At 45.4% G+C, this 21381-nt stretch overlaps 1 protein-coding gene across 2 annotated transcripts in view; it reads right to left on the bottom strand.

Annotated features, from left to right (window-relative positions):
* Positions 1-21381, bottom strand: part of HS3ST1 (heparan sulfate-glucosamine 3-sulfotransferase 1) — a 30223-nt gene that overhangs the window by 6584 nt on the left and 2258 nt on the right. The window lies entirely within an intron of this gene.

Raw genomic sequence — 21381 nt, 5'->3', positions numbered from 1 at the left:
CATAGCAGCACTAGTTACAATAGCCAAGACATGGAAGCAACCTAAATGTCTATCGACAGATGACTGGATAAAGAGGATGTGGTATCTGTACATACATAATGGAATATTACTCTGCCATAAAAAGAATGAAATAATGTATTTGCAGCAACATGGATGGACCTAGAGATTACCATATTAAGTGAAGTAAATCAGACAGAGAAAGACAAATATCATATAATATCACTTATATGTGGAAACTAAAAAATAAATACAAATTCTATTTACAAACCAAAAACAGATTCAGGGACATAGAAAACAAACTATGGTTACCAAAGGGGAAAGGGTGGAGAGAGATAAATCAGGGGTTGGGGATTAACAGACACATGTTACTATGTATAAAATAGGTAAACAACAAAGACCTACTGTAGAGCACAAGGAACTATATTCAATTTCTTGTAATAACATATAATGGAAAAGAATCTGTAAAGAAAAAAAATACACATATATATGTATGTATATATACAACTGAATCACTTTACTATACACCTGAAATTAATATTGTAAATCAACTACACCTCAATAAAAAAAAATTAAAAAAAGAGAAAAGCGTAACAGTTTGTCCATTTCTGAAAATGACTACATCAAACGGGAGTGAGTTTTTTCTCCCTAGAAGGTCAAGCAGACACAAGATGTTGAAAGGGAGCCTCAAAACCTCTCGTGGTGATTGACCAAGATGACCTGAGAATCTAGAAAATACTTGAATGAAAAAAGGAGGGGAAGCAGTGAGATAACCCTTCAACAATATTTTAATTTTCTCCTTAAGCCTTCTCATTACATAATGCACATCGTGACCTAAATTTCAAATGTAATTAATACAATTCTCTCGGTCCCACCACTGGAATATATTCATGGATGAAATGAAATGACCAGAATATTTCACAAGAGGGACATTCAGCGCTTCGGAACAAGGATGCCCTTGAACCCTCCATCTGCAGGAAAGCCTCCCAGCCTCTCAGCCAAAGCAGGAGACACAGCAGACACAGGCAAGAATCTCCCCTCGGATAACCAGGGTGATGAAAACACGGGCACATGAGTCATAGAAAGGATTTGACAAGAGTATTGGAGAGGGAGGGATTACTCCTGAGTGCCCATTGTGTGTCGGGAGGTAAACACTCATGTATGAATTATCCCCCATCATATTTGTAGCAATATGAAGAAATACTTCTTCTCATTTTATTTGATAATTTTTAAACAGTGAAAAGGCAGTGTGTAGTTGTCAAAAAGCAAAGAAACTTTTGCAATTGGACAGATCCAGGCTAGAATTCTTAGAGCTAACTGACCTCAGAGAAGTTTATCATCTCTCTGGGGCTCAGTGTGCCATTCTGCAAAATGGGCTCAAACCAACCTCACATGAATGCCTTCATGATTAAATAAGATTACCCAGGCCAAAGAGACAGCACAGGGCCTGACACTCGGTAGGCAGTCAGCAAATGTTAACGGCCTGTCTTTCTCCTCAAGGCAGATACGGAAATATGCTTTTAAGTTTAAGTGACCTTTTCAAGGTCACAGGCCAGGAAGCATGATAACTAAATTTCTGAGGACCATCCCTAAAGCCCGCTTTTCCCTTGAATGATGACGCCTCCCACTGGCAGCGAGGAGAGCATTCCAGGCAGAGGGGAGAGCTTACTTAAGACAAGATAAACTAAGATAGCAGGACAGATGAGCTCTCCTGTGCTGCTCTGCAGGAACTGTTCTCTCCAAGCATCCCATGGTGTGCAGTGATTTAATTTTCTGGAATGTACTGAAACCTGAGTAGAGGCAGCTTGAAGAGAACTGTCATTCCGTAGCCAACCAAACTTCTGAGCAATCAACAGTATAAGATTTTTTGGTTCGTCTTTTGGAGACAAAAATGTCTTCACTTTTCACCTCTGCACAGCTACTTAACAGCGCACTGCAGTGATGTCAAATTTCCATCCTTGGCAGGTCATCTTGGAAACCAAGAAGAGGAAGCGGATTTAGCTCGTGCCTGTCAGTCTACAGAAGGACAGTGACATCTCAAGACTCGCATAAATATTTATTTTCTTGAAATTGCCTCCACATGACACTCGTCAACAGACGTTGACATTCACTTTTGTTTGGATTTACTTATGGTAATTGCTGTGAGGTAGAACGGGGTGGAATGAGTTCAAGGTAGAAAAGACCCAAGGTCAGTCCACGTAATGTTAATACGTTTCTCTGGGCCGCACTGACTGCCCTGTTTTCCCCTTGAAGACGATCAGGACTTTTCAAACATTCTCTCCTCCAGACTTTCTAAGCTCCCTTTTATGCACGGCACTCCTGGGAGGCTCCATTTACACAAAAGGTTACCTGGATGATGAAGTCATTCTCCAGGACTGAAGGATGGAGGTACCTGGGCAATCCAGGGAGGGCAGCGTGATGGCAAAGATTTGGGGTCAGAAGACTCCAGTCACAGTGTTTTTCTGAGCTTCTGAGAATTCCTTGATACAGCGAGGCTGATAACTGCAAGCCGTCCCATAGTTCGTCCCAAGTCAACCCACAGGACATTCTCCAAATTAGGTGAGAAATTAGGGTCTAAGGATCTGGACGAGAAATTGCAAATTGGAGGTGACTTAAGCGCCGGCCCCCTCCCAGAGCTCTGGCTGCCCCATTAGAGTCGCCAGGCACGGGGCTTCCCAAACTCACGCCTGCACTCCAGTCCCCTGTGGATGGAGCTCAAAATGCGGATTCTAGGGGGAGGGTATAGCTCAGCAGTACAGTGCATGCTTAGCACGAACGAGGTCCTGGGTTAAATTCCCAGTACCTCCACAAAATAGAAAGTGCATTTTAAAAAATCTTAATTACCTCACCCCCCAAAATATTTTTTTGGAAAATGCAGATTCTGATCCCAGAGGTCTGGGGAGAGGCCCAAGTCTGTTTCTAACAAGCTTCCACAGGAACTGGTCTGCTCACCCACAGCCCTGGGGATGGCAAGAACCTGTGAGCTTAGAACCTCTGTGCCAATTCAGATCCAGAGTCTGACCCTCTCCCTTGCCCTGGGCTGGAATGGTTCATGCTCCTTTGGGCTCTGTTTCTTATGGTTGTTGGGGAAGTTTGTTTTTAATTCTAGGACTGTAAACGATTGCGGTAGACAAAATAGAGGGGGATCCAGCTGGCCACTGGGGTGGTATTATCTGTGGAGAAGGGCAGAGGGGAGATGTTGGAATTCAGAGGATTTAGAAGCAAAACCCCAGGCTCCAATCTCAGCTCTATAACTTAAAACCCACCAGACAGCAACGAAAACTCTGCCGGAGAGCCAGTGTGTTGGCCAATATATCAATTGTGAGGATTAAATAAAACAGTCCGCGTGGATGCTTACAGCAATGCCATGTTGCCTGGCCCATGGCGAGCCATTCCTTCAATTGTGGTAGCTATTTTTATCCCTAAAAAAAAAAAAAGAGGGCCGTGTGGTATAAATGGGGTTCAAGGATGATAATTAGTCAAACGCATTTGTTCACGATCTGAAGTCCTGCGGTGACTCAACCAGAAAGAGGCTCACGGAAGAAAGGACAGTGACACACGGAAATGATCCAGGCTCTCTGTCTGGGAAGGGGCGCTCTGAGGGCCCTTCCCACCCACCCGAGTCGCGGCTGCCAGGTGTGCGAGGCCCGAGCGAGGCTCCCGGGAGGGGAGAGGAGGAGGAGCCACTTCTCACCACGTTTAATCTGCGGAGCTGTGCACAGAAGGCAGCGGTGACCTAAATAAATCCTTCATTAGAAGCAGAAACACACTGGCAGAGGCAGAGCACGGCAGAGCTCCGTGACAGGAGGGCGGACGGGCCGCTCTTATTACTCAGAGCAGCTGAGTGGGAAAGGGGGGCCGTGCTCGCAGACGGGGGTGGGCAGGAGCCAGGCTGCCTCTGCGCACTTGGATGTGCACGGCTCAGTCCCTGCTCGGGTGTGACCCAGTCTCCTGACAGGTGATGGGAGCCTCCCTGGTTAAGGGGACAGTCATCATCTCCCCCCAGGGGACGAGCACCCAGGAAGTCCTTGCATTTCCCCAGAAATGGCCAGGAAAGACCCACAGAACATCAGAAGCCAAAGAACCCTGTGCCATCATCTTGTCCTGTCCTTATCCCTGTCGATGGGGAAACAGGTAGGCAGAGAACGGGAATCCCAGGTCAAGCGTGCAGGCGCTGAACTGAATCAGCAACCGAGGTCTCCTGATTCCCACACCCCTGGACCCCAAACACATGGAGATCAGCACTTGTTTTTGTTGGGGGCAGGGAACATTAGAATAGTTTGCAGCTGAAAATAAATATACAAACCAGAGTAAATTCTCCCCCTGTTAGAAGGAGGATTTGTCTCATTTCTTGAACCAGACTGGATGGACTGAATTTTGTCCACCACCCCCGCCCGCAGATTCCATATGCTGAAGCCCTTATCCTCAGTGGGTGGATATTTGGAGAGGGGCCTTTGGAAGGTAATCAGATTTAGATGAAGTCATGAGGATAAGACTGACAATGGATTAGTGTCCTTAGGAAGAGAGGAAGAGAGATTAGAACTCTCTCCTGCCACGTGAACACACGAGGAGATGGCAACCGTCTGCAAACAGGAGAGAACTCCCACCAGGAAGTGAATCCATAGGCATCTTGATCTTGGACACCCCAGGCTCAAGAGCTGAGGAAAACGAACATTTGCTGTTGATTAAGTCACCCTGTCTATGACATTTTGTACAGCTGCCCAAGTAGACCAATACACAGCCCTTAGAAGAAACAGTAAAGAAGAAGAACCTGCCTGGGATTGCTTCCACTATTGTAAGTCTTCCGAGGGGTAGCACACAACGGTCTCCTGGATCCAGGCAGGTGACATCAGCCTAGGAAGCCGGCCGGCCGGCTGGGACCACAGTGAGCAGCCCTGTGCATATGTGGTCTGTCGAAAAAGCCAGCTGCTGCCAACTCCGGCAGATGCTGCCGGAGACGAGGGACCGGGGCCGTCTGATCTTTGCATTTTCCGGATTCAACTATGGAGACTTCTGTGAAAACTCCTGATTTTTATTTTATGAGTGTAATAAATGGATATTAGTTGCCAAGTGAAGTGAGAAAAAGAGAAAAGACTGGAAGGCAAATCTGCAAAGACTGACGTGTCAGGTCCATTCTTCGCCCACAGGTGATCACTCAGACTTGGACAAGGCACCTACCATGTTTCTAAGTTTGCGCTAAGCTCCCCGGGACACAGAAGTAGCCCAGTCACTGTCCTTAGAGCACCCTGTAAAGTCGGAGATGCCCATGCAAGGAAACCTATTAACCGTGCTCAGTGAGAGCAGGGATCAGGCACAACTGCACCAGAGCCCAGAGGAGAGAGGTTGCACAGGCGGAAGACGGGGGAGGGCCCCATTCATCCCACTGAAAAGCAATCAATGGCCAGGCATAATCTGGGAGGAGGCTTGGGGTCGGCTTGGCAGGAAGTCCCCGGGGGCAATCACCCCAGGTAGAGTCTGCGGCAGCATCAGGGCTGGAGGTGTGGTGGGGGGGGGCACTGGCGCTGGCGGTGGTATGGAGGTACAGTCTACAGGGGAAGGAGGCAGCGAGGAGGCTGCAGGAGCTGGCAGGGGCCACAACCTGAGATTCAGAAACACAGCGGAAGGGAAAGCGCTATGGCAGTGGGACAAAGGGGACAAAGCGGACAAAGCACAAGGCCCCTAGCTTGAATCCCAGTAACGCCACCTGCAGACTCCAGGCGGGATAAGCTCATGGGAAATCTTGGAAACTGCTGCTCACTTTTGGTCCAAGAGCTCGGTTTTGTCTTTCCTTTTGGATATGAGTGTTCTTGGTTTAAGGTAATCATTTAAAAACAGTTAACCTATTTTTTATATAGTAGTTAGTATCTGCAAATCCCAAACTCCTAATTTATTCCTCTCCCCTCCCTTTTTCCCCCAAACCATAAGTTTGTTTTCTGTCTATGAGTCTGTTTCTGCTTTGTAAATAAGTTCACTTGTGCCATTTTTTTTAGATTCCACATGTAAGTGATATCATATGATATCTGTCTTTGTCTGACTTAATTTCACTTAGTAGGATAATCTCAAGATTCACTCATGCTGCCACAAATGGTATCATTTCATTCTTCTCACGGCTGAGTAGTATTCCACTGTATACATACAAACACACATATATATGTATATATATACATATATATACACCACATCTTTATCCAACCGTCTACAAGGTCCTACTCTCTAGCACAGGAAACTATTCAATATCTTGTAATAATCTATAATTCTACAGAATGTGAAAAAGAATATATATGCATAGCTGAATCAATATGTTATACACTAGAAACTAACACAACATTGTAAATTAACTTAAAATTAAATTAGAAAAAAGCACACAGTTACGTGAGCGCTTAGGACTGACCTGCACTGTGAAACATACCGAGGCGCAGCGAGGACTGGCATCCCTGCCTGCAAGCCCCTGAGGCGGAGGCAGGCGTGGACGGAGGTAAAGCATGGCACCACGGCTGGGTTTGAGTTTGTACTGTCCGTATTTTTTTTCCCTTTTCCGAATTAAACTGCTGCTGCTCCTGTGATAGCACTAAATAAAGCAACAGTGAATGACTTTCCTTCATCCCTCACACATACACACACGGCTGTGATTTCTGTTCATCCCTTACTTTAACGAAATTTTTGAAACACTGTTCAAGTTCAGTATTCCCTTTTTCTTAAGCTACAGGCTTTACAAAATGAATTAGTGTCTCATTTGCCTCTGATTCAAGCTTTAACTTATCTATAATGCATTTACCTTAAGTAGGAAACACCTGCCTTATTATCTCAGTCATCTTGAAATCTTTAATCTGTCCAGAAGAGCACCTAGATCTTGCACTCAACACAGCCTTCTCTGTGATCTCATGTTACCTTGTTATAACTTCAATTATCATTAGATGAAATGTAATTCTATACAGGACGTTCAATCATCACCAGACTGATCATTTATTCTTTCTGAATGTTGATGCAAAGTCATTTACGTTGTATATTTTAAAAATATTGTTTAATTATTATTGCTTAAATAACGTATTTGAAACAATCTGGCATCTGGGGGAGACATTCCGGAATCCTCAGGATGAATCATTACAAGAGCTCAGAGGTGGGAGGCGGGTGGTTAAGGGGGTGAGTTTGAATTGCACTCTATCCCTTACTCCCTCTTTGGGACCAAGAGCAAGTCATGTGACCTCTGTGTGCTTCATTTTTTTTTTTGTTTTTTTCTTTTTAACCTGAAATGTAGGGATGGTAACAGTATTGATTCTGTAGGATTGTCATGAGTATTAAAGGAGATATTACTCCACGAAGCGCTAAGAAGAGGGCCTGGCAAATAGGACACCCTCACCGAATATTATCATCAACACTGTCGGATCCCTGTTGTCCACTGCAGTGGCTGAGAAAGGTCGTATTCAGGTAATTAAAATTGCCAACGCCATGACTTCAGGCATATAAAGTGCATCTCCACCAAGTCGTCTTTGCTTGAAGGGACCAATGCACAAGAGTGAACAGGGTGCTGGGCTGGGAGTCGGGAGCCGGAGTCTAGTCCCAAATTCTGCCCTGACTTTTGTATGACCTCGATCAAGACGCAGAAATATTCTGAGCCTCGTTAAAAAAGGAAATAATCAGACCATAAATTCTAAGACCATCTGCCTTCTTATAGCTAAAAAGTGAAGGCTTTAGAGAATTAAGAAACATGGCAAGATACTATTATCCAAAATTCTGAACAAAGCAATCACTTAAAAATAAAGTTTTACCATTTGGGCCGGCATCAATCTAACATTTCACGGGTTAAAGCTGGCAACGTATGTGGAATTTCCACACTGCTGAGATTCTGTTAATAAGGGAAAATAAGACAGCTTCTGGCAGGAAAGACTGACTCTTGGGTAGGGTCTCCCCTACCTGCCACACTGGTTCTATTCAAATCATATTCAGTGTTCGTTTACCAAACATTCACTGAACTAGGACCTGAATAAGAGATGGATCAGCTAGATTAGAGAACCATCTATAAAGGATGCTTCGTCATCACTGGGCCAAACTACAAATGAAGAAAAATAGCATCGTATAAAAGGCTTCTCAGTGATAAGAAAATATACAATTGGATCAAGGCCTTCAGGTTGGGGTGGCGGCAGAGGGGTTGCGTGTGGTGGCATAAGACTTCCCTGCACTCAGCCCCAAAGGGTCCGCTTCACGACCTCTGAGGCCGGATGGAGGCAGTTGACTCTACAGCTTTTGCTTGTGTGAGTGCGGTATGTAAGTTTGGGAGTGAGCAGAATTGCTGAAGACAACAGAAAAGGACAGAGTCTTGCCACAGGGGTCCAGCCTCTTGGTTCTCACCACACATCACATTCATCCTCTTCCTAAAGAAATGAAGATGCATTTATTAATGGAGATGCATAATTAATTACTATTAATATAATATGGTTATTATTCAAAGAGCTTGATGAGTAGTAGGATGAGTGAAAACCCAAGGATCAGCCTGCCCAGCGGACCCACCATTCAGTCAAGACCTAGATACACTGGCTGTGTATCTGGCACTAGGGGATTGGAGATACAGTTGGCATCCTGCTCCTTCCCTCGAAAAAGGGTGCATGCAGGGGTGCAGGGTGTGTTGTGGGGCAAATGCAGGGAGAGGAGGCAAAACTATGCGATGATTGTGCTAAGGTTAGGACTGAGAGAGCGCTAAGGGCACCCTGCCCATTAGCAGTGCAGAGAGATTCGTAGACAACAGAATCACGGGCACACATACATCACACACCAAGTTATTTTGGTCATATTCACATGTCAAGATGCGAGAAGAGGGGTAACAGAGCTACATTTAGAAATAGTTCCTTTTTTTTTTTAATGTGTGTGTGACTCAAAATCAAAGAGGAAAAATGGTGTGGGAATGAATGATCATGTCTCCATACTGCATTTCTTCCCCCAACTCTTAGTGAACAAGAGGGAAGAAGCAAAGGAAGAGGGAGGGGGACACGGGCGTCTGCATGTGGCTCTCTACACTGCTCCATCTCTGGTGGGGTCAGTGGGATTGGATGGGACTTCAGTAGGGTTTCCCCATGAGATTCCCTACTCTACTCTGAAAGGAACTTGCCGAATAAAATCTGTGTGTGTGTGTGTGAGATAGCTCCAATGGTGAACTAAGTTGCCAAGACGTCCTGTGACTCTCACACCCTCTGAAGGCCATCAACACACTAGTGAGGCCAACACGCACCTTGAGGTCCTGCCACGCGATGCTTCCTTGATGACGAGTTTCCAAAGGTGTCAAAAGAATAAAGCTGACTGTAGCCCCCGTGGGCACTGGGCCACCTGGCTTTCCTACTTTGACCACCACTTTCCTTCCCCATCAGCTGCTGGGAACACACAGGCCTGGCTTTGTACTCCAGGCAGGCAGCAGACCCAAACCAGCGCTCGGGTCCGCCGTACCACGGGAAAGGAGGGGCTTGGCCAAAGAACAAGGGTTCAGATGAAGTGTTTTTAGCTGCAGTTTCTGCTCTGGCTTTCGACAAGTTTTCTTCCAATGTTTAGAGTCACAGGGGGCAAGACATTTCATAACGCGAGTCACTAAATTAGATTTCAAGACTTCTCCTTCCACGTATTACCTCTGCTCTTCCCTCAGGCACCGCTCAGGAGCGTATGTCATTCGCTCGGGACGCAGACACCAGGCCTCCTGAGAGCAGGTCCCTTCCGGGCGTCACCCAGGGATACGGGGAGGAGCTAGGTCTCTCCTCGGCCCCCAGGAGCCCACAGTCGAAGGGGCAAGATGGGTGTGGAAATAAATACTTCCAGCCGAGTGAGATGGTGGAGGCTCTGGGATGGACACTTTTGGCAACTTAAAGGGAGCCAGGAAGAGAAAGCTTGGGACATGCTTCATGGGAAAACACCCGAGAAACATTCAGAGGTCTGATGAGGACAAAAACCAAGTTTAACACTTTGTAAGTGACTTCCAGGCTGAAGTATATAAACAGAAAAATAGAGAAATGAACAGAATGATGTGGGAAGATCAAAGCAAGTGAGTTGACGTCCGCTGGGGTTTCAGTCCTGGCTTAGATATTTGATTGCGGAAAAGCGACACGCCTCTCTGGGTCGTACTTTTTCTCATCCAAAGAAAGGGGATACTTCCTACCACGTTGAAAATTAAACTAATATTAAAGAAAAACGCCTTGGCCCACCTGACACAGGGTAGACCCTCCAAACATAGGAGCTGGAGAATAGTCATGCGATCAATAGTAGCGTGATGATGTTAGAGAAGAGAAAAATAGAGGAACAATAATCGCAATTAAAATGTAGATTTTATAACAACTAAATGACTTCCAAAAATTGACAAGAAAAGCCATTCTTCGGGGAAAGTGGAACGTTTTGAGTATTGAGAGCGATGCGGAGAGAGAGAGAGAGATGACAAAAAACAGCAGAATGAAAAACACCAAGTGGCTCTTAGTCTAATGTTTTTGAAGGACAACTATTGCGAGACAATTAGCCTTTGCCCCATCTTTTGCAAAGGACAGTAAGGCCTCCTCAAGGAAGAGAAGGCAGCAGGTGAAGGCATTTCTGAACACGTGCGAGTGTTTAAATCAGCAGAGCCGCAGCCGGTGTAACCCGCGTCCTGACCAACGGCTCAGTGCCAACACAGAGCCCTCTGCCGCTTCTGCTGGGATCTGTGCGGAGGGGGACGCGTGGCTGCGATCAGAGCAAGGCCAAGGCAGCTGCCACGTTCACGACTAAACAGTGCAAAGCCAGCCCTGGAACAGGGACCTGCCAGGACGGGGAAAGGCTGACGCACGTGGGGTGGCCTGCGATCAGGAAAGGACAGAGAGCCGGCCGGCACTGACTTTACCCAGAGGACATTTTTTGCGGTCACTTTCACTCCTGGGTGGGCCACCATGGATGGCTGCCCATCAGAGCTCAAGAAATCTGAACTGACACATCAGGCTTCTCTCAAACATGGATATTTCTGTGTAAGATAACAGTGCTTCCCCTCCCAGCCACTGTGACCCGAGGCTGTTTTCCTTCCTTCTCCCCACGCACATCCACATTCCACAGAGCAATCACACCCTGAGACCGTGGACCAGGCACCAGTGGGTGCAAATCTCTAAGAGCAGCGGTTTATCCCGCTCTCCCTGGGCAGCTGTTTCCCGAGGGATGCAGCCAAGACCACAAGCAATTAGAGCAACGTCACTGTGCCAAACGGAGCGCTCCAGGAGGACTGAGCAAACCCTGCCCCGCTGGCTAGGGAGGCTCAGATAGACCGCACATCTCAGTGCTTCCTCCCCTCGGATGCGTGTGTACACCCAGGTGGGTGGCAGGACTCTATCCACTCAAGGCTCTCGGAGACTCAGAAAGACAGGACACCGGCTGCCTTGGACGGTGAGGGCACCGCGCAGATGGAGGAGAAAATGCAGAGCCTGGGCTGGCCCTTCGTTTCCCCACACTTTCACTGCCTGCAGCCAGTCACAGGGCCACACTGACCTTCAGACAGGAAAAGTGCAACCCTACTATGTGCCTGGAAGAGAGCCACCGGGCTGCCCCCATGCAGTGGGGGGATGGGAGAGCATCAGGTACAGACCTGAGGGAGAGACAGAGTCTGGGCCTAATGAGAAAGCGGGGAGGCTGGCGGAGGAAACAGCATGGGCTGAGGGTGGGAGCGTCCAGGTTCCTGATTTATCTGGGGGACAGTGGGCAGCCCTACAGTTGGAACACAAGGTGTGTGTACAGAACCCAGGATGGCGAAGGATGAGTCGTGAAAGATCAGAACTTGAATTGCATCGTCACTTGTACTATATTAAAAAAAAATAGCAAAAGGAAAGCTAGGTTTTGTGCAACCGTCATGTGCATTGAATTCTCTGTCTGCATCACCGCATTTAATCCTGACAAATCTATAAAACAGAATATGTTGTGGTCCTTAGTTTTCTTAATTCAAAAACTATTGTTTCTTGCGTGCCAACTGCCTGCCAGGCACTGGTTCAGAATTGATCCAGGTCTGAGGGGTCCAGACACAGCCTCCATCTTTCTAAAATTCCATCTACTGGAACAGATTAAACATTAAGTAAGTAAGTAAGTGTATGAAAAAATACATAATTAAAAATTACGAGTATGTAAGGTTTAGGGAGTTGATTACCTTGCCCAAAGGGATACTGTGATGAAGTGGTGTGGCTGGGCCCAGATCGCTTCTGCTTTTAGGAGTCCTGCATGCAAACACTAACACTGCAAATAATAGGGGTCTATAGGACATTTGCATCAGGGGACAGGGCAGGGACCTGATGATGTTTCTCTTTTGCAAAGACTGCTCAGGTCAGAGCTGGAGAAATCAACATAGAGAAATACTGCAGACGGCAAATGGTTGTAAAAGTTATGGAGCTGGGGAAGGAAAGCAAAGCAAAGCCAGAAGAAGACAAGATTCGCATTTTAGCTGAAGACAGCAATGAAAGAGGCATTATGAATCTTGGCAGAACCTGCCACTAATTGCAAGATACAAACAGAAACGTAACAATTGTTCAAAGACAAGAGGGACCTGCTCAGGATTAGCGTATTCAGTTAATGGTCCTCTTCCACGGGTGGCCTCAGTTTCTTCTGGAATTCTGGCCTGTGGGCATGTGACCACGTTTTTGGCTGATGGGACCTACAGAGGAATTCTCTGTAGGCTTTTGAGAAGGGTTTCCTCCCCTGATTGAAAGAAGACGGTTTCCTAGCATTGCTCTCTTCCTGTGTTAGAGCAGGGTGATGAAGGAGGCTGCTGGGGGCACCGTGGTCCCCTTACCAGGGAGACGGGGATCGGCAGAAGGAGGAGGTGAACTGGAAGGCGACACACAGCTAGACCCTTAATGACACCTTTTATCTGCTTCTCTCACAAAATCAGGCTAGCCAGCAAGAAAAGCTAACAATCACTACAGAGTGCGGCATTAGAGACACTTAGTCGGTAACAGATCCTCAAATCAGTGTTTTACATGTGTTATCAAATGTGATACAAAAATAATTAAATAACACCATTTGAAGCAACATAGATGGACCTGGAGATTGTCACACTAAGTGAAGTAAGCCAGAAAGAGAAAGAGAAATACCATATGATAACATTTATATGTGGAATCTAAAAAAAGACCCAAATGAACTTATTTACAAAACAGAGACAGACTCACAGACACGGAAAATAAACTTATGGTTACTCAGAGGGGAAAGAGAGGTGGAAGGATAAATTGGGAATTCAGGATTTGCAGATTCTAACTGCTATATATAAAATAAACAACAGGTCCAACTGTATAGCACAGGGAACTATATTCTATATCTTCCAATAGCCTATAATAAAAAATCATATGAAAGGATGTGTGTATAATGGAATTATTATAATGTACACCAGAAATTAACACAACATTGTGAATCAACTATACTTTGATAATAAAAAACATTTAAAGTTTAAAAAAAGTTAAAATTAAAAAAATGTGATTTTTTGAAACAAAATTTCCGTGGGGAAGTATAACTCCACTTAGCAAGTGAGGCAATTGAGATTCAGAAAAACAAACTCATTTCCCTGCCTCAAGTCAGATACCTCAAGTAATACACTGCCTTCTGGAGCCAGAGCCATTCTCCTGTGCTAACTCCAAAGGGCTCTGGCCCCAAGGAGGCTCCCCACTCGCCGAGCTCTGAGGAGGAGGCACCCGTCCCCCCAGAAAAGGTCAGTTCCTGTGCTGCGTGTGTAGATGGGGCTGAGAGAGCAGGAGGGAGGGGACCTTCCCAGAGAGAAATCGGGGCAGGAGAGGTGCCACCCTGAAACTCATCTTTAAGAAGGCTCCTCATTTAATGAATGGAAATATAAACCCCAACGCAAATAACAAACCCCTTCACGGCAAGAGGGGCGCCACGGCTGGTGCCATCACCAGGTGGCACTGGGTTCTCTTGTCTCCAGTTTCCATCCAGGACTTTGTGCTGTCATAGGACGGGGAGAAAGGCCGGAGCTCCCTGTTTCTATTACATTCCGTATTCTTTCCAGTTTCACCATTACAGTTTTTGCATTCTTCCTTCAGGGTCATGGGCATTAAGTCAGGGTCCTGAGAAGCCTTGGGAGGGGGAGAGGGCATGCCATTTACTTAAATGACCCAGTCCAGATCTAGTCAGGGACTCTTGCCTGTTCTTTGAATCCTCCGCTGCTTCTAATGGTTTCCTGTCCTGTCTTCTCCTCTGTCCTCTCTCTTCTCTGGTTCTCTCTTGCCCTCCCTTCCTCTCTGTACTTTGTCCCTGTCTTCCCCTAACACTCCTGCCATACCTTGTCCGCAATGATGCTTCTAATCTGTTGATCCAAAAAATGAAATACTAAGAATAAGGTTTGCTTGAATTCTATAAATTAAGACTAGAGAAACAAAGGGCAAAGGACTTAAGACAGTCTCCCATGAATATGATGCAAAGAATCAGTCCATGGTCTCTGTGACATGACACTGACTTTGCAATCTAGAGGTCTACACTGCTTTCTTTTGTCATCTTATATTAAGAAGTTTTCAAAGCACAAAGTATCTCTTCAGTGAACTCAATGGAGCTATTAAGCACTTTAAAAAAAGAAAATGCTGACTATGAGCCAAACACTGTGTAAATGCTTGACGTGACTTACTTGGTTTGATGTGCACTAAGCAATCCTCTGCTATAAATTTTAATTACACCCATTTTGAAGAGGTGGAGACTGAGGCTTAACGATGAGAACTAACCCGCCTCCTATTGCGTGACTAAGAAGAAACACAGCGGATCTAACCGGATCTCTCTGGTTAATTAAGGCTACATGCTCAACCACCACCCTGTTTTCCCTTTCTGGTCCTCACTCCACATAAACATACTGCTAGGAAGCAGCCCAGGTTAAGTGAGGAGTTAGTAATATTAGATGCAACAGAAACGGATTCTCTTGGCGTGAGCAATATTTCACTGTTGAAGAAAGCATAAAGCTCTGCTTGAGAAAGCCGGCCTGCTACCAGAGTCTTGCTTCGTTAGCTCCCCACCAGGTTATTATCTGACATGGAAACACAACGTTTTCATAGCCATCCTCAGAACGAGATATTCATTCCAGCTGTCCTGGGGAGAGCTCAGGCTCAGTTTATAACCCGAGGTCACCTACTTGGGAGGGGTGAGTCTGAAAGGGCCTCTCACTGTGTCATTAGTTTGGATTCTTCTGATGAGGGAGAAATTACACGTGTGAGTCCTCAAAGCACAAAGTGTCCCTTCAGCGTGCTCAGTGGAGCCCTTGTATGAGCCTGGTTGTTTCAATTCCAGCCCTACGGTAACAAGCTCGGAGCAATATTTGTTTGAATGACGTGCTGTGTTAGTGGACTGAACGCTCTCCTCAGGTGGCCTCACGGGGTTGAAATGCCTTCTTCCCAACGGGCGTTGGGAATAATCTGGTGTGTGCACGGGAGAGGAACGGACCTGCTTATTAAACACCCTGAGAGATCTGGCTTGGCCCACACTTCTTTTAGCAAACAAGTAGCATGCTTTGGTTTGATCTGTTGCTTGGGGTGATGTGTTGCTTAGCTCATCAGAGACCAGACACATTTTCTCCTTGGCCCATAGCCTGGCTAAGTCATTTTGTCTCCAAATCACCACACTTTCCCCTCTTTAACTGCCTATTCACCAAAGGCATCACCCAGAACTGTCATCACAAGAATAGAGATGCTTTAATAAAATATAGGACTTCCAGTTACATTTAAGTCTCAGGAAAAACAATGAATCATGTCTAAATATTGAGTATCTGGGATGTACACCTAGACTGACACATTATGTGTTATTTATCTGGAGTTCAAATTTAACAGAGTGTCTTATTTCTGTTTGTAAAATCCGGGCACTCTGCACAAGAAGAATATAAGTTTTCTCGAGCATTATGCTTGGTGTTTTATATTAGCAATCTCCTTTAATCCTCATTAGAATGTTGAAAAATCCGAGCCCCAGAAAAACTGTTTTATTTCTCAGGATGATACAATCAGTAAGGCAGGAGATCAGAAGTTCAAACAGATGTGACTTCAAAAGCCATGCTCTTTCCACCCCAAGAATAACTCCAGCATCTAATTCTAGAAATCTGTCATTGACAGCTTCTCCCTCCTTCCTGTCCGGGACACTGGGAAAAACTGGGTTTCAGATGTCATTTAAATCAAGTGCAGGTGAGTTTTCCAGAGCAGGAGCGAGCCTGCTTTCAGTCCAGGCCACTCAAGTGTTCATTTTTCTGAGCACAGCAAGAAGAGCGTGCCTTTTCACTCCAGCTGCATCTGCAAACACCTTTCTCCCACTGCATCTTAACTGCTGAGACAGGACTCTGACTTACTCTCCTAAGGAGTGAAGACATTTACATAAAACACCCTACTGCAGGCTGGCCTAATTCGCAGGAATTCTCCGGGAAATTCAGCAAGACACAAAACGCATCTCGGAAAGTGCTGAAATGGAAGTTCTGAACGGATAAAAGGAGGCATGAACGTTTTGAATCTAAATATAGTTCTCAGCTTATGAAAACGCGGGCTGCTCCGTCCTCCAGGGATTGAACCATCTCCACCTTGAGCCAGCTGCTCACTGCAGGTGGAGCATCACGACCACCGTGGATCCGGGGTCTGCTGCCTTCGCTCTGAGGATCTGAGATCAAACTGCTTCACTTCTGGATCTCAGTTCCCTTAAATATAAATTGAAGATGCTAAGAGCTCCCTGCCTCCCTGGAAGGACTGGGCACAGGAGGAAAACGAGACAGTGGATATTCATGTACTAGATGGAAGTATAAAGAGTTATCGTTTTCATTCTTCTCTCTCTTTTTTTTTTTCATTTTAAAATTATTTTTAATTGTTTCCATTCTTTTTATGCTCAAATACTTTTGCACCGACAGGATCTAGTCAGGAAAGGTTTTGTGTTTAACATGCCACTTACTCACCTGGGCTGACAGCATTGGGAACCCCTATAATGGACCAGTGAGGTCTCACTTAGGGGTGGGGCCGCATTTTGATCCTTGGATAATCATTCTTTGGCTTTTGTCTCCAAGCCTCTCTCCTTCCTCAAGTATCTCTTTCCCCTTGAAGCCGTTCCTAACTCCCCAGACAGAAATGTTGCCTCTTGTTTCTTTTCTGAGCAACTACTTGGAACCAGACACGCTGTTCTGGACGGGAGAAACAAGCCCGCACCTGCAGGTGCCTGCACACCCAGGGCGCACAGTCTGCCGGGGGAGTGAGAGGTAGTGAGCCAACCAAGTAACAAGGTGACTCCAGATAATCACTGCGGCTATGGAAGAGACTGTTGCAATGGAAGAAATAAATAGGGTGATCGGAGGGAAGGTTTTCTCAAAGACAATGTGACCTGATGACCGGCAAAGGCCCACGTAGGATGCATTTCTCACCTCATTTGCAAAAAATCGCTGATTTATCTGATCACCATACTAAGCTTTAAGTTCATCAAGAACAAGCACTATTTTTTAATCTTCTGCACAACTGCCCTGAACAGTCACTATCAAAGGTGGGGCTGACTTGGGAGAGGGGGTATGAGAGTTTCAAAGGGCACAAGTATTTTTCATGCTTAGAACAGACTTTTTAAATACTTCACTTTTGTGATACAAAAAGAAATTAATGAAATTTGGTCATAATACAAAATGTCATGGCTAGGTAAAAAAAAAGAAAATTAAAGTTTAAAAAACTCTCCACTGATGATGGGGTACAGGCTTCAAAGAGGTTGAGAAGCACAGACCTAGACAGTTCCTGGTACATAGCAGATGCCCAATTAAAAAAGTGCTCAAGGGGCAAAACTCAGTAGTTGCAACATCCTTCCCCCCCCCCACTCATGTTCGCCGTCGACTCCTTGGTGGTCATTTGTTAACGTCCTCCACGCTGGTCCACAGCTTCCTTGAGGGCTGGCCCTCGGTTGGTTTTACTGGTTCATGTATTCAAGCACCTAATCCAGTGCCTGGCACCAGGTGGACATGCAGTGAACATGATCGATAGTTGAGTTCATTAAAATGAGGAGTATAGTCTGTTATTAGAAATTTATCAACCACAGCAACTCCCAGAATATAATCAAGGGTCCAAACCCCCAACACCCTAACATCTCTTATGTCGGACAAGGAAACCTGACTTTGGTTATGTTGAGTCAGAGACTGAACTTGGAGATTCCTGGCCACTTGCCTAAGGTTTTATCCCAGCACCTAACATTTCATATGGCTTTCCCTGGACTTAGTTTTCCTTTTAGCACATCACTATCTAATCTAGGATGGATTGTCCATATCCATCTTGCTTTTTCCTGTCTCTTCCACTGGAAGATAAGCAGAAGGGCAAGGATTTCCATCTGTTTTATTCCTTATTGAGTCACCAGGGAGTAGAGCAACACTTGGTACATGACTGGAACTCAATAAAACACGAGTTAAAGGGATAAATGTGATTGGCGTAGCTGCTTACAGGACAGGGAAGAGGCAGACCACAAATAAACACTCTGTAAATGTGAAGGTTAACTCATTGGTACAGGGTCTACACTACACTCTCGACACACCCTGGCCTAGATTTTCTGAATAACTGATTTTACTGAGTCTCATATTCCAACCAATTTCTTTTCTATCCTCAGAACCTGGGCGCCATGAATTGGGGCCTGTGGGACATAGATGAGGAGGCCGACCTTACAGAAGTGTTTTGTTTGGCCCACACAATAAATTTTTTTAAACACTGAATTAGCTGCTGTCACTGAAAAGTCAGCAGAATCTACATAAAATTGTAAACACAAAGCCTATATGGAAAAAAAAAATTGGATGCCACAAGACAGGGCCTGAGTCCCGACCTGTGTGCTGGTTTGGAGCTAAAGTATCCCCTGACCCAGCCTGTCCCGGGTCCCTTTTCCTTCAGGCTATTACTTGCCAGGCTGCTGAAGTTATTTGAGTGAGCGACCCCTGCTGGAAAGTTCCCAAGATGCACATACAACATGGGAGGGGGAAAAAAAATAAGTAAAGATGCCCACTGGGATCTATTTCTGTTATGTTCAGGCTATTTCTTGGAAGAATAATGCATTCATTTCTCTAGAACTCTTGTGGTATCACATAACTATTGACAAATTATGGCCCAGTAAATATTATTCTAACGGCCTAAAAAAGCTATGCTATGAGCTCTAATTCCCCAAGGATAGAGGAAGCTGAGAAGGCTTCATGCCAGAGGCAGGACCGAAGATGAATTGTGAGAGGCTATGTATGCATCAGCTGGTTACAATTTCGTCTAAATCAGAGAGGGGAGGAATTTACTTGAAGACTATGAGTCACCTCTGGGAATTAATGATAAGCTGAAAAGCCAGCCTGGAAACAAGAAGGAACGAAAGGAACCAGGGAACGCATCAGGACCAAGCCACAGGAACAGCACCCCTGGGACATCCTGGGACACTGAGGCTGCTGCTGATGCCACTTATTTCATGACCCAAGGTGGTAAAGAAATGCTCAGCTGTCCTTTTGTCCTTTAGCTAGTCCCTCAAGTTTCCAAGTCTCAGACAGGATCATCCACCTGAGCCCTGGTTCAGAGCTCGGAGATATGGAGATACAGACACAGAGGAAGAGCCCTGCCTCCTATGGAAAAGTCCCCTTAGAAGGGGAGGGTGGTATCCTCTGAATACAAAGGCTGTTCAGTTTCTGGGAAACTTCTAAAATGCAAAAGTGCATGGGGTAGGAGAACTGTAAGTGGAGGTGGAAGGGAGGGGGCCATGCAGGCAGTACAGTGGAATGGAATGAGAACAGACAGACCTGAACTCCAATCTGGAATCCTCTGTACCTTCAGAAAATTAATTAACTTTTTAATCGGCAGATTCCAAATCTTTAAAATAGAAATGATGCCATCTGCCTGTGCACAGCACAGGGTTGCTGTGACGATCCAGCTCAGTCATTCATTCACTTATTTCAAAAATACTTATCAAGCATTTATTAAGCGTCAGGCCCTTCGCTAGGTCCTGGGGACCGATGTGGAACAACAGAAATGCAATAGAGAGACGGTGCTTTATGCTGATGACAGACTTAGACAAGGGAGACCTAGGTCATGTCCTGAAACTGATCATGCATCACTTTTCCCCAACTGATACACCCATTTGCAACTTTCCTCTTTTTCGGTTAATCAATATTAGGGCCCTTCCCGAAACATATGTTTTCTTAAGACATATGAAATGCATTAAGCTAAAAAGAGAAAAAAAAAACTTAAAAAAATTTAACTCTGATCCTATAATCAAGAAACTAATGGCCCTGAGAAGCCGTGAAGCCTGATGCTGATGGGTTTCAGGAGGCATAATCACAAGGCGATACTGGCCTATTGTATGAAATCCTCTCCCTCATTTAATGTTTAGCATATGCAATCCACACAGACATTCACAAACTACAAAATTAGCATTAAAATAGACCAAATGAAATTTGCAGGAAAAGCAAGTTAAGTAATTCTGTACATTTTTTCACCAGTGTTTTAGAACTGCCATAATGCTCTGTACATACATTTTTTTAACTTTCTCATAATAATCTTTCAATCTATATTTTGCCAGGGAAGAGTCTGAGGCCCAGAGAGGGAAAAATAATTTGTTTAGGGTCCTAGGGCAAGAATCCAACTCCAAATCCAGCTAGCCACCTTACCACTCCCCACTTGATTGTAGGAAAAGGTTGGCCTGGCTAGGAAGTAGGGGTTCATCCCTGGGATTGAAGGAAGATACTCACATCCAAGCTAGATCTCTCCCAGTAGCTGCTGGGAAGTTACAGCTTTCCACAAGAGCTGGAAAGTCACTGTGTTTCCCACAGAGCAGCTAGAAGGCTGCTCCTCTCCAAGACTGCTACTCGCCTTTACTTCTCCAAGACTGCCTTTCAAACAAACATCCCGGCTTAGTAGCATGCCCTGAAACCTGGATTCTCAGCCTTGACCCCAAATACAGACTCAGTTCCATCAGGACATCAGTACCTTTCACTGTCCCTCTGTCCAAACTGGCCGCAATAAAAACAGCATGACTCAGTACTCAGTGTGGGTATGTGCCACCCTGGGCAGAATTCTGGGAAAGGCACGGTGCACCAATCAAGCAATTTTACGTCAGCCAGTCCATATTCCTAGCCCCTTTCTAGTCCCATCAAATTTTAATTCAAGATAAAGACTTCCACATTGCGTTTCCCTTCAAGGAGCTCTTCAGGACTTTTCCAGTAAGATAATTTCTTCTTTTGATAACAAAAGCACATCCCCCATTAATATTGTAGAGTCCAAGTAAAGGGTTCCTGAACATCTACAATGCGGAGGACTTGAAGTTTTATACAGGGCATAATAACAGCACAGCTAAGAGCCCTGGGCTTTTCCTGATCCTCTGCAAGTTCAAGGTAGCACTTTCTCACCAGTTTTCCAAGCAAAGAATCTCCCATCTTAAAGCTACAGTGATCTGTACACCAGGCAGCTTCAGTCTGGATCTGAA

Source organism: Vicugna pacos, chromosome 2 (genome assembly GCF_048564905.1).
Source record: "Vicugna pacos chromosome 2, VicPac4, whole genome shotgun sequence".
NCBI classification, from domain to species: domain Eukaryota; kingdom Metazoa; phylum Chordata; class Mammalia; order Artiodactyla; family Camelidae; genus Vicugna; species Vicugna pacos.
Note: the sequence above shows the minus strand (reverse complement) of the source record. Positions and strands in the feature narration are given on the sequence as shown.